The sequence below is a fragment of the Monodelphis domestica genome, chromosome 5, assembly GCF_027887165.1.
Source record: "Monodelphis domestica isolate mMonDom1 chromosome 5, mMonDom1.pri, whole genome shotgun sequence".
In the NCBI taxonomy this organism is placed as follows: domain Eukaryota; kingdom Metazoa; phylum Chordata; class Mammalia; order Didelphimorphia; family Didelphidae; genus Monodelphis; species Monodelphis domestica.
In genome coordinates, this window is record NC_077231.1 from 284,910,085 (window position 1) to 284,927,947 (window position 17,863).

The 17,863-nt window shown below is 40.0% G+C and overlaps 1 protein-coding gene across 4 annotated transcripts in view; it reads right to left on the reverse strand.

Moving 5' to 3' along the window:
* TMEM108 (transmembrane protein 108) overlaps positions 1-17,863 on the reverse strand; it is a 414,040-nt gene that overhangs the window by 389,777 nt on the left and 6,400 nt on the right. For 2 of the 4 annotated variants that reach the window (XM_056800232.1, XM_056800234.1), the window contains exon 1: positions 2,900-3,079. The exons of 1 other annotated variant lie outside the window; for it this stretch is intronic. The gene's annotated coding sequence lies outside the window, so the exon portion shown is untranslated. Of the gene's footprint in view, positions 1-2,899; positions 3,438-17,863 lie in introns of those variants that run through there. One more of the 4 variants, XM_056800231.1, reaches the window with a different exon arrangement.

Here is a 17,863-nt window from a genome sequence, read left to right on the forward strand (position 1 = left end):
GGGGCCTCCAATGCAATAAATGGTCAGTCTCCTAGACTCAAATCTCCAGGTTGAAAGAAGCCCTGGTGGTCATTTGAGCCAACCCTTCGTGCCCCATGTATGAATCCCTTAATAGAGCTAGAACGAAAGTAAACACAGGTCGATCCATAAGTGATGCAGCTCTTCTGGTACAATCCTCTTCCAAGTCCTATCCAAAAGAAAGTGCTATGTTCAGTATCTTCTTAGTTTTCCTATAGAATTTTTCTCCATTGATTTCCTCTACTGTGTTGTCCTCCTACCTGTGGCATCTAAAAGTGGGACTCAGAATCATTCTCAACTTGGTGCCCCTTAATTTATTTATGTAAGTGGCTACATATTTTCTCCAAAAGGGAAATAATTTGGCAGGAAGAGTAAATTCTCATCTATGGCATCGTTTCTTTCTCCCACCCCTACCCCCCACCCCAACTCATGGAGGACAAATGCTAGAAAGAAAAGACTTTCTACTATTACTACTTTCAAAAGCAGCACTGGAGGGCAGGCCTTTGGTGGATCAGAGACTAGAACCTTGTCCAAAAGGTCAAAGAACCACCCAGCTTAGGGCATAAATTAATTATCTAAAGCTGCTATTCTTTGGGCTATTATGTACTATTGAATCCTTTATTTTCAAAATGAAGAAGCTGGTCCTGAATAGAATATCCTCTAAGATTCTCTCCTTCTCTACCATTCAGTGATTCTGAGAAAGTTAATTTTAAAGATAATTTGTTCCATCTTTCTATACCTGAGTCAACAAACTACATTTCACTGCATTAGTAATCTGTTATATTTTCACTTTATTGTTTTTCCAGTTAAGTTTTATGGCAACTAATTGGTTTTTTCCTCCTCACAGAAGCAGTCAAAAGTTGTTGCTTGCTCCCAACAATGGTGCCATCAAACCAAAAGCCATAAAGTCTGATCTCCTTATCAAAATTGAGGGCTCTACTTTCCTCTATTTCCTGATCTTGCCACCTTAAATAAACATACTGGAAACTAGGCATTTGGAAAACTGGGAGAATAATGGAAATCAAATTATTTCCTGGGTTTAAAAAAAATCATCATAGCAAAAGGAAGGGAGAAAGATAGGGGTGCAGGGGGGATATTCAAGCAAATAGAGAACTTGCATCAGACTGTCTCAAATATCTGGAAGAAAGGTACTCATTGCCCCCTCTCCCATACTATGTTATGTTCTGATTGTATTATTCTCAAAAATCTGGGGATGGAGTAAAATCCTTATTAAGACAATAAGTAGAATTGCTTCCTATTTAGAGGCTATCAGATGAGTTTAAATGCTACAAGTTATTAGCCAAGTGAAACCCCAAAGAACTTTTATATCTTCCTAGAGGAATGTCCCCTCTATTGTGAGCTTAAGGAAATGGAGTAGAGGAAAGAAGGTGTCACTGGTACAATTCTCAACCTGTTCTTTGTACTTGATTTTAGTATCAACTAACATAAGACAGATTCCCCCAGCTTTTTCCAGAGACCTCTGCTTGATGACCTCTTATGGAAGCCAAACAGTCTTTTAGAAATATACTATTCAGAGGATTAAGGAGGTCTGAGTCTCCTTAATTCAGATGTTGGCTTTTCTTTTCCTAAGGAACCTATAAAGGCATTGATAGGGAGTAGTGAACTGTCCGTGTATGTAGCTCCAGAAAGGAGGGAAAAAACCAAACCTCAGGTAAGGCTTTCCCCCAAATCTTCTCAAAGAAGATTCCAGTGGTATATTCTGCAATTCACTGCAGGCATTTTCCTTCCTACGATTTATTGGTGACTGCTTCTGCCATATTTATCATTTTTTCTAAAGCCCTAGACTTTCATTTAGCTCGGCTGCACCAATATTCTATTTTTTTTTCTTTAAAAAAATTATTAAATTTTTGCCTTAAAAAAATTAAAGCCCTCTTTGAATGTCCAGCTTCTCCTCCAGCACCAACATTCAATGGGGATAAAAGTATGAAAAGCAGCTCTCTGGTGCACTATCTACTCTTTCATGGATCTAATCATCTACATGTTTTCTCGTCCATTAGAATGTGAGTTCCTTGAAGGCAGGGACTGGGTTTTTGCTTTTTCTTTGTATACCCAGCGCTTAGCACAGTGCGGCACAGAGTAAGCGTAAAGAAATGCTTGCTGACCGACTGAGAACACTGTACCAAGCTTGATTAATCGGTGCTGGGCTTTAAGACCTATGGTAATCGAACTGTCACTAACTCCCCACCCCCCTTTCCTTCTGCACAGTTACACTCCAAATTCAGCATTACTCTCATTCTCTCCATTTGCCACGGTCCTGGAGCCCATGCCTCCCCAAACCTTTACGTCTCCCGGAGCACCCGCAGCCCCTATACACTTTGCAGTGAATCATGCAAAAAGTGACATTCCATCCCTGTATGCCCAGCAAGTCCACCCCCCCTCCCCATTAGGAATCGCCTTTTGATCTGCCGCCACGGGCAGGGGAATTTTTTTTTTTGGGGGGGGGCACAATCCTCAGTCCATCTTAATCAATTAAGGCACCCAGGAAGACGCAAACGTGATCGGGCTGTTATTTTTAACTCCATTGCAAGCTTGTTGGGAATGTTAAAGCCCTCAATCCCTGTTATCAACAAAGGCAGCCGGTTCCGCTGGAAGCTGAGCTGGGCGGTGGAGTTGGCTTTGCACCTGAAGCTACATTCGAATGGGGGGAAGGGGGGCTTGCAAAAAAAGAGGGGAAGCCAATGCATTGAATTCCACAGTCCGGCCTGATTGCATTTTTGCATTCCATCCAATGCCAAAATTGCACTCTTCTAGTGTGAGGCGAACAATGCTCGCCTCCTGGCCCCGAGCTTTCCCCACCCCATTCATTCATTCATTCTCGGCAGCTAATTTATGGGAATAAAGAGCCCTGGATCTCGCTTACCTCGGTAGAAGTGCAAACGCTCTAGCAGACAGCGGCTACGACGGAGAAAGCAAGCAGCAGCGCTCAGCGCACAGACAGACGTGGGCGCTCGTGCTCCCTCACACACAGACTCACATTCCCAGGCGCGCGCGCGCACACACCAACTGCCGGGCTCTCGGAGCCCGTCTGCAACCCGGGAGGCCGATAGCACGTGTGGCCTTGCAAGCCACGGTCACGTGCTGGTGCCGGCCAATCGCCCATCCTGCTTCCCCCCTCCCTTCCCCCTCAAACCTTCCCCCTCCTACTCCAGCTCCGCCCGTGCGCTCCTTGCAGAGCCGCCTCGAGCCTCCTGGAGGGCTCGCGGGTATCCTTAGGGACGTTCTCCCTGACTCTCTGCTCGCTGGGGGCAGCCACAGTAGTGAGCCGCACCATCCCCTGAGAAGGGATGCTCGGCTCTCGGCCACTACCACCGAGCAGTGACCGGTAGCGGCTTGCCCGAGGCTCCGGGCTTCAGCCTTGGACAAAAGGAGCTCCAATGCGGAGCGCTGCGCAGGAACCGGCCGGAAAACGTATGGTTCCTGCATGCCAATGAGGCCCGGCTGGTGCAACAGACAACCTGGGTTATTAAAGGCAGGGCTTGCCAAGGCTCTGTTGAGTTAGCGATTATTGCACGGAAAGAACTCCTCCCTTCAGTTGGGTGCAAAGAGCGGATATGGCCAGGCACTGTTCGAGGGTAGTTCTGGCACCAACCACCTCCAGGCCACTGCTTTTGGGGGTGGTTTCAAAGGCAGCGGATAACGCCCTGGCTTCAAAATTCACCTTTGCCACTACCTGTATGTTCTTGGGCAAGTCTCTGCATCAGTAAAAGGGGTTGGGGTGGGGGCGGGGAGGGATTTTAGATGGTCCCTGGGAACCATACCAGTTCTACATCCAGGACCCTGGCCGAGGAAAGCCACGGATCTGAAAAAGGAGAGGACTGGATTACAAAGCCCTCCGGGGCACTCCCAGTCTGTCAGTAGGCATTTTTAATTGCCTAAAATGCTCAGCACAAAGCTAATCACTGGGAATACCAAAAAAAAAGAGGGAGCCACAAAAGACACCCCATCTCAAAGTCTAGATAGAGAAGGCACTAGAATTAAAGGGGCTGGGAAAAAAAGGCTTTTCAGAAAAGATGTGATTTTAGCTGGAGCTTGAAGGAAGCCAAGGCTCTAAATCTATGATTCTACTAGTTACTGGCTTTGCCACCGTCTCAGAGCGCCTACACAGTGCAGGTAGGCGCTGAAAAATATGAAACTTTCAAAAGGGGTTTTTAAAAAACAATCTAGTTCTTCTCATAGTACATAAATCTAGAACTAGATGGTTGCCCCAAGACCATCTAGTCCAAACCCCTCATTTTACAGATGAAGAAACTAGGACCAAGGAAACTTAAGTGACTTGCCAACTATTACAGGTAGCAGCGGAGGTGAGATTTGAATCCATTCCCCTTGACCAGAGCAAGTGTTCTAGACCCCTAAACCAGGGTGCCTCCCAGATATTTGGAAGAAATTTCCAGGGAGTAGTCATCAGAGAATCTAGCAAAAGATGTTGGTTAAGATCACCTTCAATGTCTGCTCTTTCACTATATCATTATTCTGTAAGTTTGGAAAGACACCTTCTCTTCTTGCTGATGGATAGTCCATTGAAATAGCTATTGAATGCCCTTGGAGCTGGGGGAAGCCTGGTGAAGGAGGAGAGTTCAATGCAATAAACATTGATTAAACAGCTCCTTGGTTTAAGTTCTACTACATGTAGGTGATACCAAAACAAAATATTTCCTGCCCTCAAGGAATTTGTAGATGTCAAATGTGATATTTCAGCAAGTTATCCCTGGGGGATTCATAGTATCATGGAGCAAGAACTAGGTGGGAAACTTCTACTCCACCTAGTCCAATTCTCCCAACCCCCTACCTACAGATGATAAAATTGGTGCTTCAAGGAGTTTAATGTTGTAGTCACACAACTAGTTAGTGTAAAAAGTAAGGCTTGAACTTTGGAGTCTTCTTGACTCCAAAAAGACCAAAACTATACAATGAACCACGCTGTCTCTGAATTCAGGCTCCGAAGCAACAATTCAGGCCACAATTTTGGTGCTAGGATATGGAAACTGGCAGTAGGACCATCTTGAACATTGTGAACCATGATGAAGCTAATGATGGCATCAAGAAGCATTAATCCTTCAACTGAAGAGGACTTGTGCTGATCATTCCAGACCTTTCCTTTCCTGCCTTCTCTCTAAACTTGGAATCTAAAAGGAATAGCCTTAATAGTGTCAAACACAAAGAACCAAAGGATCATAAATTTAGATGATCTCAAAGGTCATTTAGCCCAATTCCTCTCTTTTTCCAAATGGCAAAGAGGTTGAGTGACCTGTCCAAGTTTATAGAACTAGTAAGCAGCAGTAAGGATTTGAATACAGGTTCTCTGACTAAAAAATCTGTCCATCCTGTCAAGAAAAAAAACACAAGATAACCACAAAGGGGTTGGAGTGGGGAAAGGAGGTTCTATAGTCTCTTGACCAATTTTAAATATGCAAATAAGTTGCAAAAATATATACTTGCCTAGAGGATTTAAAAATTAGTGAGCAATTGTTGAGTTTCTGTAGGTACAATCCAGTCTCAAGAAGTGATTCTGAGTTCAATGGTAATCAGCATGCCTTCTTATATTGTACTCCAACTTGAATATTTTCTGCAATGTTAAATTATCTTAAACTTGTTCTCTAGGGCAGTTTAAACCTCACCACATCATAAATCACTCATCCATTTCTAGTGGCATAGTTCTAAATCCCACATATCTCTACTCTCTCAGACCCTTCAAACCCAAGTGGTCTAATGTTCTAACACACTGTGCTTGGAGCAATCATTTCATATTATTCATCAAAGTGATCAAAAGACCACTTAGAGAAACCTTGGTTCTCCTCAGTCACTCCAGGTTCACTCTTTAAATCTCCTGCTTATGCAATCCCAGCAATTATTCCTGCTTAGCTGGCAATGAGATTGATATTGTCAGGAACACTAGCAGCAGGCATTTAGAAAATGAAGTCAAGAGTTTCTTTGGACATCCCGAGCCTAACCCAGCATTGTTTTTCTAATGACAGTTGGAGTAAGGAATGTCTAAGCAAGATGATGAAATGTTTCAAGCCTTAAGGAAGGTTTTCCTTATTCATTATTTAGCTGTCAAATCAATGGACTTGATCAGGAAGCCTCTGGCAACATGTCTGACCTTACACAAAGAAAAGGAAATAATTTGCAATATTTAGCTCTGCCATCCAATCAAACCAGAGCCAGGACCCTTCTGGAAGACAGTATAAATGACTAATTACAACTCATAAAGGTTCCTCACTCAGAAGCTATTGTTATTAGTAAATTGGAAACCTTCAGGGGCTAGTCCTAAATTTAAACACCTGCTTTAAACAAACAAAATTCAGCAAGAGCCTTCTTATTGTTTTTGTTTTTATCCTGAAAAATAAATAAACCTCTGGTGAGAATTCCATAGGAAAAATAAATAAATAAATCTGTGATTTCATTTCTAATAGTTCATTCCTTGGAGTTTTCATACTATGAAATAAGTAAATGGAAGCAATTCTTTATACCAGTGCAGTCCAGCATCTTCTCTGTCATTTGTGCTTTTAGAAATTTGCCTGGAGCACTGAGGGGTTAAGTGAATTACCCCAGATCATACAGTCATTATGTCAGAGGCAGAACTTGAACCCAGCATTTGGAGTCATAAGGGTTCAGACTCCTAGCTCAGATTTTTCCCTAACTGTACAACCCAATGTAACAAGTTCACTTAGCTACTCATTGCCTCAGTTTCTTCTTCTGGAAAATGGGGATAACAATACTTATATTGCCCACCTCACAGATTTGTTCCAGGGATAGCACTTGATGCACTTTGCTATACTATGGAGATCACAGACCAGAGCTAGAAGGGGCCCTTGAGGCATCTACTCCACGCCAATTCATTTTATAAAATTTAAACATGAACTATTTATTAATCAATTGGAAATTTTTAGAGTCATATCCCAAATTTAAATTTCAACCTGATAAGGAAAAAAATAGTCTGAGGTACCACCTCACATCTATCAGATTGGCTAGGATGACAGTAAAGGAAAATAATAAATACTGGAGGGCTGTAGCAAAACTGGGACACTAATGCATTGTTGGTGGAATTGTTAAGTGATCAGACCATTCTGAAGGGCAATTTGGAATTATACCCAAAGGGCTATAAAATTGTGCTTACACCTTGATCCTGTAGTACTACTACTGCATCTATATACTGAAGAGATCATAAAAAATGAAGAAAGGACCTACTTGTACAAAAATATCTGTAACAGCTCATTTCACGGTGACAAAGAATTAGAAATAGAGGGGACATCCATCAACTGGGAAATAGCTGAGCAAATTGTGGTATATGTTGGTGATGGAACACTATTGTGTTATAAGAAACAATAAGTAAGATGATTTCAGAAAAAGCTGGAAAAATCTATATGGACTGAAACAGGAAAATAAGCAGAACCTGGAGAACATTTTACACAGTAATAGCAATATTGTATGATGATCATTTGTGAAAGACTTAGCTACTCTCAGCAATACAATGACCTAGGACAATTCTGAAGGACTTATAACAAAGAATGGTATCCACCTCCAGGGAAAATACTATTGGAGTCAGATGCAGATCAAAGCATGCTATTTTTTCACATCAATTTATTTATGGCTTTATTTGGGGGGTTGATTTTATATGAGTGGGCTTTTATAACAATGACCAATATGGAAGTGTGTTTTGCATGATAATTTATATATAATCTGGATCAGATTGCTTACCATCTCCAAAAAGGGGGAGGTAAGGGAGGGAGAGAGATAATTTGGATCTTAAAATTTCAGAAAAGGTATGTTGAAAATTGTTATCCATGTAATTGGGAAAATAAAATACCTTTTAACAAAATATAGTATATATACATGACAAAAGGGCTATTTTACTATTTTATCTGCAAAATAAACAAGTGTCTTATGAAGACTATGATTCCTTCCATCATTTGGCAAGGGCCTGTCTGGACAGGATGCATATGGATACCCAGGAGCTTAAGAAAACAGAAATTAGATAAGGATTCATGAGGTTCAGCCCTACATACTTTTTTTTTTTAATCCTTACCTTTTGTCTTGGAACCAATGCAAAGTATTGGTTCCAAGGCAGAACAGTAAGAAGTAGGCAATTGGAGTTAAGTAACTTGCCCAGGTCACACAGCTAGGAAATATCTGAGACTAGATTTGAACCCAGGACCTGGTTCTCAATCCACTGAGCCACCTAGCTGTGCCTATCCCCTACATTCTCTCAAACAACCCAACTCAGTCTTATAACAACCCAGATTTTAAGAGTCATTGCACTAGTGCAGTGGTGCAAATGGTCAAAAGGAGATCTATTACCACATACCCTGAGCATACTCACAATGAGGCAGGATCACCAGCAATACGAGATCTTAAATCTTGTAACCTGGAGAGGACCCTCCAGTCCCTTCATTTTACAGATAAGAACAATGAGACGCTAAGAGGTGAAGAGAATTACTAGCAGTAGCAAAGGTAGTAAATGGTAGGGCTTGGACTCTTCAGGTCATCTGACTACAAATCTGGAATCCTAGCCACTCCCTCTGTGTCACCACTCTCTTTTCACAACACAGAAGCTTTGAAATACAGGAAAACTACCTTCTATTCAAACAATACATGCTTCTTTGGCTCAAGTATGGGTTTCATCCCTGAAGGACACCTGGGAGGGGGGTCAGGGGGCAGCATAACTATATCCCCAAAAGGGAAACAATAGAGGATGCCTGCAGGCTGTGTATAAGAAGTAAGCAAACTAAATTTCAAGTCCAGTGTGGACTCAGACTTGGGCCTGGGTCCAAGTGCTGCTTCTGACACTTAATAGTTATACCACCATGGATCTCTGAGGATTGGTATACTCAAAAGGAAAATGAATGTAATAACACCTTAAGAAAAGGTTTCCATTAAGTAGAATTCATGAGTGTTTCCTGTTTAGCCACATATGTGCTCCACATTTAGAACCCATTCTCCCATGGACCTGTTTTTACTGTACAACCTTAGTACATGCCCTTTGAGAAGGAAGGAAGGAAGGAAGGAAGGAAGGAAGGAAGGAAGGAAGGAAGGAAGGAAGGAAGGAAGGAAGGAAGGAAGGAAGGAAGGAAGGAAGGAAGGAAGGAAGGAAGGAAGGAAAAGGGAAGGGAAGGGAAGGGAAGGGAAGGGAAGGGAAGGGAAGGGAAGGGAAGGGAAGGGAAGGGAAGGGAAGGGAAGGGAAGGGAAGGGAAGGGAAGGGAAGGGAAGGGAAGGGAAAGTTGGGGGAACTAATTGATGTCTCCTAACTGAAAAGTGTGAATCTAGTGAGGTATCAGACATGCAAGAGGGATGAAATATGAGTGCACAGGCTGGGGGAAATAGTCCCAAAGGTGAGGCTAAACTATCCTAGCTCTAAAGCTAGAAGGGTTCTTGATGGTCTTCTAGTCCAACCTCTTTGGTTTCAGCTGAGGAGCCTGAAATTTAGAAAGATGAAATCAATTCGCTCACTTACCCAGATGGTAAAAGGCAGAGCCAACATTCAGACTCAAGCTCTTTCCACTGTGCCAACTAACTGTTACTATGGTTTTGATTATACTTTTGTCAAATTGTGTGCCCTGAAACATAACATTACCTACAGTCAAAGCCTCATGCTTGACAGTTAGGGTATAATTTGGTACCCCACCCTAACAGTATTATGCAAAAAAATTTGACTCAAGTACATACCAGTTTTCATTACAAAGAATTCTAAGGGGGTTCTTTAGTTGTACTAGAATTTTACTCATACCAACAAGTATATTTTGAAATAAGTGGATTATTGGCTAGGACTTGGAAATCTTTTTTGTTGGACAGAGGTTTCCATTGGCACATTAGTTGTAAGGAGATTTGACCCACATTTTAGTGGATTAATGTGACTGCCTCTACACCCTCTGGAATCTTGCTAAAAAGTGTGACATCATTTATGACACCAGAAAATATGGGAACCCAATGTGTGAGCCTGCAAACCAACTTTCTTCCTGCTTTGACACTTCCTTTTAAAAATATATTTCACAACATTCCAATGGGGGGAGAAATTTTTCTCACTTTGTAAATTTGTGTATCATCATCCAGAACAGAAGAAAGATAATTTTCTCTGGCATTTAACTAGCACAAGCTACGTGGATTTCTAAAATATAAAAAAAAAAAATCTTCATTTTCTCCTTAAGTGGTAATATCATTACAAAACAAAGCCAAAATAAGCAAATAAATAAAGCCTGCGTGAGTGTGACTTAGGGATATGAATTCTGAGATAGAATCATGATGCTAGCATCAATTACCTTTATAAGAGGGTAGAAACCTTGTTGGTTCTAATAAACACTTAGGTGATCAGGTTTCAAATCATAAAATGATTTGATGTGATATGTTTGTGAAGTGATGTTATATTAGCATCATAATATAAACAAGTATATTAGTTATGGTAAAGAACTTTCCAGAAATCTCCTAAAGATTGATGTATCTACAAGCAAAAGCTAGGCAATGAGATATAAATCTACCAAAGTCCCATTTGTCCAGAAACCACCCTGTTGTGCCAGCGTAATTAGATTCACTCCATACATCTGTACAATTGCTACTGTTTTTATATTTCCTAGCATGAAATAGCTTCCCTAAATGTAACTGATTTCATTCATGAAGGCTCACAGATTACCCAGGATTCCACTGGCCATCTGTTGTGTAAACAGAGGCAGAGTAACACTTTATATATCTCTGTCTAGGTTTTAATTACTGGTGCTTTTCATTTTTCCACTCTGAATCACTGTGTACAGATTCAACCTTAGTCCAAAGGGATTTTGTAGATAATAACATGATTTTTGAAGGGATATTTCATAAGCAGGAAGAAAACCAGGAAGGCCAAGGGACAGGTGGGTGGGAATAACTAAAGCCATATAAGGGAGATATTACCTAAGAGGTGTTTCCAAGGATACCAGCTACTACAATGTCTCTATGGTCTCATCAATGTGGATTCTGTCACAAATAATGCAGATAGAATCTCAGAAGTATTTGCTATCTTGTGCAGTTCTTATCCATGAACTTCCACAGATTTTCTCAAAGTGGTCCCCCACTACACTGGGAATTTCCACTGATATAGATGGATCCCAATGTAATCCATGACTTGTTCATTTGCTGTACACTTGCCCAAAGACTAATCCATCTTTTTCCCCATTTCTTTGACTTCATGAACTTGGGAAGTATTAGGGTAAGCATTTTGTAGGAAAAAGTACTACAAAATCTCTCTGTAGCAGGCCATTCTAGGCTCACATGTGAAGAAGTTAAGTAATAAGAATTTATTTTATTTTCGTCCACCTGAATAAATCAATGAGAGGAATGGAAAAGACAAATGGAAGTAGGGAAATTGTTAAATTAAGGGAAGGAATAATTGTGTTAAATCTAAATGTTCATGAATGTTGATAAGTATAAGTAAGGTTGCCTAGATAATAATAAAACACATTTATATAGTGTTTAAGAAGAGGTAATAGGGCAGCTACATGGGGTAGTGGATAGAGTGGTAGGCCTGGAGTTACAAAGACTCATTTTCTTGTGTTCAAATCTTGTCCCAGACACTTATTAGCTATGTGACCCTGGGCACGTAGCTTAACCCTGTTTGATTCAGTTTCCTCAACTGTAAAAAATCTGGGGAAGGAAATGACAAAATACTCCATGATTTTTGCCAAGAAAACCCCAAATGGGGTCATGACGAGTAAGACACAACTGAAATGACTAAACAACAAAACCAGGACATATGAAGGCAACATGGTACAATGGTACATGGTACAATACTGGATTTGGAGTCAGAAGAAATGCAATCAGCTCCTGGCTATGCCATTTGCTGATTATGTGACCTAAGAAAAGTAATTTAAACTCCCTTGGCCTCAGTTTCCTCAATTGTTCAATAAAGGGATTGGACTAGATAACCCCCCTCCATCTCTAAATCCCTGCAGCTATGAACACATAATGGATTTAAGGTCTGCCTGAAGTCAGAAAGACTTAAGCCCTGCTTGGGATGCTAGCTAATGACCAAGAGAAGTCACATGACCTTTCAGTGTCTCTAGGCAACCATCTAAGACCTTGTGTTATTTAATCAATTAACAGACATTTATACTGAGTGCTGAGTGAGAGCTGCTAGGAAGGCAAAGAGAAGAGAAATGCAGTGTCTACCTTCATGGAACTTACATTTTATCCAGCAGAGACACTAAATATAGAATGAGGTACAAAATCAATACAGTATCATTTCAGGGTTAGAGGCACTTAGCACTGGAAGGAAAGGGGGAAAGTCTACAGTTGGAAAGGGCACTTGAACTGAGTTTTGCCAATCTGTATCTGTGGAGAGATCTTCCCACAGGTTTGGACCATTCACATAGTGCATAAGGCTAACAAAGTGCTTTCAACAATCCTGTAAAGTGCTTTCAAAAATTCTGTTTTCCACATTTGTGTGAAAGTGATTTACAGTCACATCTGAATTTCTTTGTGATCCCATTTGGAGTTTTCTTGGCAAAGACACTGGAGTGGTTTTCCATTTCCTTCTCCAGCTCATTTTATAGATGAGGAAACAGATAGAGTAAGTGACTTGTCCAAGGTCACACAGTAAATATCTGAGATCAGATTAGAACTCATGTCTTCCTGAAAACCACTTTTCCATCTCACTCCCTCCTTCCACAGTTTACACATGAAGAAATTAGTAGGTTGAATTAATTGCATTTCCTGAAATATTATTATTTTTCTCATCTTCTTTAAAAAGGGGGAATGTCTAAACTTTCATCACTTGCTAAATAATCAAAGTATTTGCACTGAAAGATAAATACTTCATCTGCTATTTTTCTGACCAGTTGAACAAAGTAATAGTTTGTAGCTCAGTCCTGCTGTTCTTCACACATAATATGTGGGAAGTCTCCAGTCTTCCTGCCTTTATACTCAATGTAAAGTTAGGAAGTATTCGACAAGATTTAAACTTACGTCTCCTGATTCCAAGTCCTACACTGTTTTCACCATAACATGCTGACTATTTCTTAGACTAGTTTCCAGAACAAGTTATTCAATAATTAGCAAGGACTAGATGATATTCTTCCCAGACTCAAGATTTTGTGATTCCATGAAAACAAATTTATTGAATTTGGCCTTTAGGAATTGGCCATGGAGGACATGAGTGAACCATTCACAATTTAATTCAGCAGCTTAGTGGGGGGGAAGGGGAGAGGAAGGTTGGAGGCTAGGCAGAATACAAAAGACATCCATTATGAAAACATTCAGTTTTAGAAAGAGGAATTAGGACCAAATTTAGATATTAAATGGAAGCCATTTGAAAAGTTGAATTTTGAAATAATAAAACAATAACCCATGAGAAGCTTAGAGATTATTTTTTAAAATACATCATTGGAAGTCCAGTAAAAAAAATTATAGAATTATGGAATTCAAAGGAAGTTCAGATGTTATCAAGTTCAAAATGAGAACAAAGTTCAAGCTTGAATACAAGCAGTGATGAGGAACTCACCACTTCACCAGACAATATTTCCCATTTTTTGAAAAGCTCCACTTGTTTGCAAGTTTTCCCTTGGATTGAAGTGAAGTTTACCTCTCCTAACATATGCCCAATGTTTCTAGTTCTTCCTTCAGGAGACTTTTATGATAATAAAACTAATAATAAAAAGACAGCTCAATATTGTAGATAGTAAGTCAGCTATAATATCAAGAAGCCCTAGATTCAAATCCTATCCCTGACACTCTCCCAAAGCTGAGTGATACTGAGGAAATCATAACCTCTTAGTGTCTGCCAGGCAATGTTTTTTTTTTTTTTACTCTTTGGCTCCAAGGTGGAAGAGCAGCAAGAGCTAGGGTATGAGGGTTAAGTGACTTGCCCAGGGTCATACAGATAGGAATTAGCTGAGGTCAGATTTGAACCTAGAACCTCCCATATCTAGACCTGGCTTTCAATCCACTGAGCCACCTAGCTATCTCCTCCCCACCCCACATTTCTAAAACTACAACTTGCTCAGTAGAGCTGATTTGCATAAGTAAACAGGGTTTCCTCTTCAAGCATTAAGTAGATCAGTAAAAATAGAGGTCCCTGGGGAGAAGTGCCCACATCAGTGAAATCATGGACAGCCAGTGAGTACAAGACAAAGAGACAAGGTGGGGAAATATGCATGAGGACCAACAGGGATAAACTACAACAGGGATGAGTCAAAAAGGGGCAGCTGAGGTTTTTATGTTAGAATACCTCCAGACTATGTAAATTTATATTTATATATGATTTGTTTTAACAAGATGAGAAAACCAATATTATTTCAGGAAACGCAATTAATTATATATTAGCTAAATTTCCCACACACAGAGGGAAAATTTACATGAAATGAAACTGTTCCTTTTACAGTTAATTATGTCTTATTTCTTAAATAGATAAGAAATACAAGTGCTTCCCAAGGCAGAAGCTTTTAAAGCACTCTTCTTGGAATTCAATCACCTTCTATATTTTCTTACAAATTGGTGAAAAAGAAAGATCTTAGTGAGACAGTTATTTGATGAGTTGGACAAAAACAGAAGGAAATCTATTCTAGTCTTTTCACCCCCTCTCTTTTCCCACCATGCTACCTACTATGCTGAGTCCAATATTTCCCAACACTACTTTACTCTTGTTTATTAATGTGGGAAAGCATTGATTGATAAGGCAAAAAGAAACAAGTTTTGGAGGGGAGATAAACTATTTATAGTAAATATGCTAAAATGTCAGATAAACTTATACACAGAGTTGATAAGAAACTGATACAGAGTCACAAAAGTAATTAATGTCCATTATCTGTCTCACCCTGGCCTGTCCTTTAAACTTGTTCTTATTTTTTCTTTATCTTAAACTTTGTTTCTTTTTCTTTTAAATGTTTGGTTTTTTTAAGGCCAAATCTCTTCCCAGGCAGAATTACCTTGAGTTACCCTTGACTTTTCCCCTTTCTCTTATTTCCCATATCTAATCACTTTTCCAGTCTATTTCCACAGCATGTCTCACATCCACTTCCTTCTCACCTGATTCAGGTCTTTATTACCTCTCACCTGGACTATTGCAATGGCCTCCTACTTGGTGTGCCTCATACCAATTTCTCCTTTTCCAGTTCATAATTCACACAGACACCAAAATAATCTTCCCAAGACACGGGTTTAATTACATACTTCCCAAACTTAAAAATCTTTGATGCTTCCCTGCTGCTTGTAGAATGAAATGCAAATCCTTCTGCCTGGCATTTAAAGTCCTTTTTTTTTTTTAAATCCATCTTTAGTTTACCTTTCCAGCCTCATTTCTTCTTATTCTCCCTTAAGTACTCACTCTGCAGTCAAACTGGCCTGCTAGTTAATCCCTGAATTCCGCATTCTATCTCCCACCTGCTCTGGGGGTCTCTGTACCAAGTTTCTTCCATGCCTCCAGTGCTCTCTCTCCTCACCTCCACCCTCATCATTCTTTGAGATTCTGCTGACTCACCCTCCTTCCTCCATCCCTGCTCTTCCCACAATTGTCAATTCATAGGCTCAAGGACTAAAAAATGGAAGAAACTTCAAAAGGCCCCTAATCTAACTCTTATTCTTCAAATGAAGCCGTTGAGACTCAGGCAGATGAAGTGATTAGTCTAGAGGCAGAATTCAAACCCACATCCTCTGATTCCAAATCTGGAACATTTTTTACTCCACTGTGATTTTCTCTTAACCATCTCAAACTACTTAACCTCTGTTTCTTTGTACACATTACCTCCCCCAGGAGAATATAAACTCTTGAATGTAGGAGCATTTTATTCATGTCTCTGTATCCCCAGTCTAGAGCAGTGCTTATACATATGACTTACCTAACATGCATTTGTTGAACTGAATATTCATTCTTCAGTGCTTGATATAATCAAAAGATAAAAATGGTTACTTTTCTATGGCATAAATATAGATTGATAATTATTAATTTAAAAATGCTCTAATTCTTTTTTAACCAGAGAAATGCAAATTTAAACCACTTTGAAATATTACTTTATTCCTATTAGATTGATTTTTAAAATGTTTTGAATGATTGAATTCATTTTTGGTAGGTTTGGGGGAAACAGGCACTCTATTACAATGTTGAGAAAATTTGAATTGGTATAATATTTTTGAAGAGCAGTTACCTGGTTATTATTCTATTTTTAATAGATCAATTGTACCCTTTGACCCAATGATCCCAGTACTAGAATTAGGATATCTTAAGATAATTAATTTTGTAAAACGTTGCAAAGATCAATGACACACTCTGTCTGTGCAGACTAATAGACTGATTGGATTACTTTTAGAGGATGAGAGTATGACTAGCGGCCCAGGGAGCAAACCCTTTGATGAGGGTCCTTGGCAAACTTAGTTAAGCTCTCTTTTATGAAGAATAATCATATCTGGTCAAAAGGTATCCATAATTATTTTATTTATAATAGTGAAAAACTTGAGACAACCTATATCTGTAGGAGTCTGCCTGTGACCACTGTGTGATGACTTCATCCATTGGATCAGTCAAACTGATATCCTCTCAGCTGTCAAGTTGAACCAAGGAACATACCCCTATGCTCACTTGGTAAAGGATAAAAGCAGTTTTATTGGGCCAAGGACACAAAATGAAACAATATGTCATTTCATCGGTGCAGTCCATGATTTCCAAACTCTGGAATACCAATGGTACAAATATTGTCAAAGCTTCCACAAAGCAGACACTGCTCAGCACCCCCAGAACTCAGTGGCAAAGGGGCTGCTGCAGATGAGGTTTTTATACACAAAGCAAGTATGACTCAGTGCAAACATATCGGTCTATTCATAATGCTAAGGATTGGCCCAAACAAGCATTGTAGCACAGCTAAATGTCAAGACTTGACCAATTACAACAAGGGAAGCAAATATCATTGTACCTTAGATGTCTAAGCATGAAAATGACAAGATAAGGCATGAGAATCATGCAATCCTTCAAAACAAAGGCAGTCTGTCACAAGAGGTTGGAACAGAGATTGCTAGTCTATTCCTAGCAAACTCCCCTGGACCAGATCCAATCTCCAACAATTGGGAAATGGATAAAAAAAAGAATTGTGATGGATTCATGTAATGAAATATTATTGTGCAATAAAAAAGAATCATGAAAAATAGAGAAAATTATGAAAGTCTATGTACAAAGTGATAGTGAAAAAAAAACAATATGCACCAAATATGATTATATATTCTCTTAAAAAACAACCATTATTCTGGAGGGCAATTTGGAACTATGCCCAAAGGGCGATAAAAGACTGTCTGCCCTTTGATCCAGCCATAGCACTGCTGGGTCTGTACCCCAAAGAGATAATGGACAAAAAGACTTGTACAAAAATATTCATAGCTCTGTTCTTAGTGGTGGCCAAAAATTGGAAAATGAGGGGATGCCCTTCAATTGGGGAATGGCTGAACAAATTGTGGTATATGTTGGTGATGGAATACTATTGTGCTAAAAGGAATAATAAAGTGGAGGGATTCCATGGAGACTGGAACAACCTCCAGGAAGTGATGCAGAGCGAGAGGAGCAGAACCAGGAGAACATTGTACACAGAGACTAATACACTGTGGTACAATTGAAGGTGATGGACTTCTCCATTAGTATCAATGCAATGTCCCTGAACAATCTGCAGGGATCTAAAAAATACTACCCACAAGCAGAGGATAAACTGTGGGAGTAAAAACACCGATGAAAAGCAACTGCTTGACTACAGGGTTGGAGGGGATAAGACTGAGGAGAGACTCTAAATGAACACTATAATGCAAATTCCAACAACAGGGAAATGGGTTCGAGTCAAGAACACATGTGATAACCAGTGGAATCATGCGTCGGCTATGGGAGAGGGAAAGGTGGGGG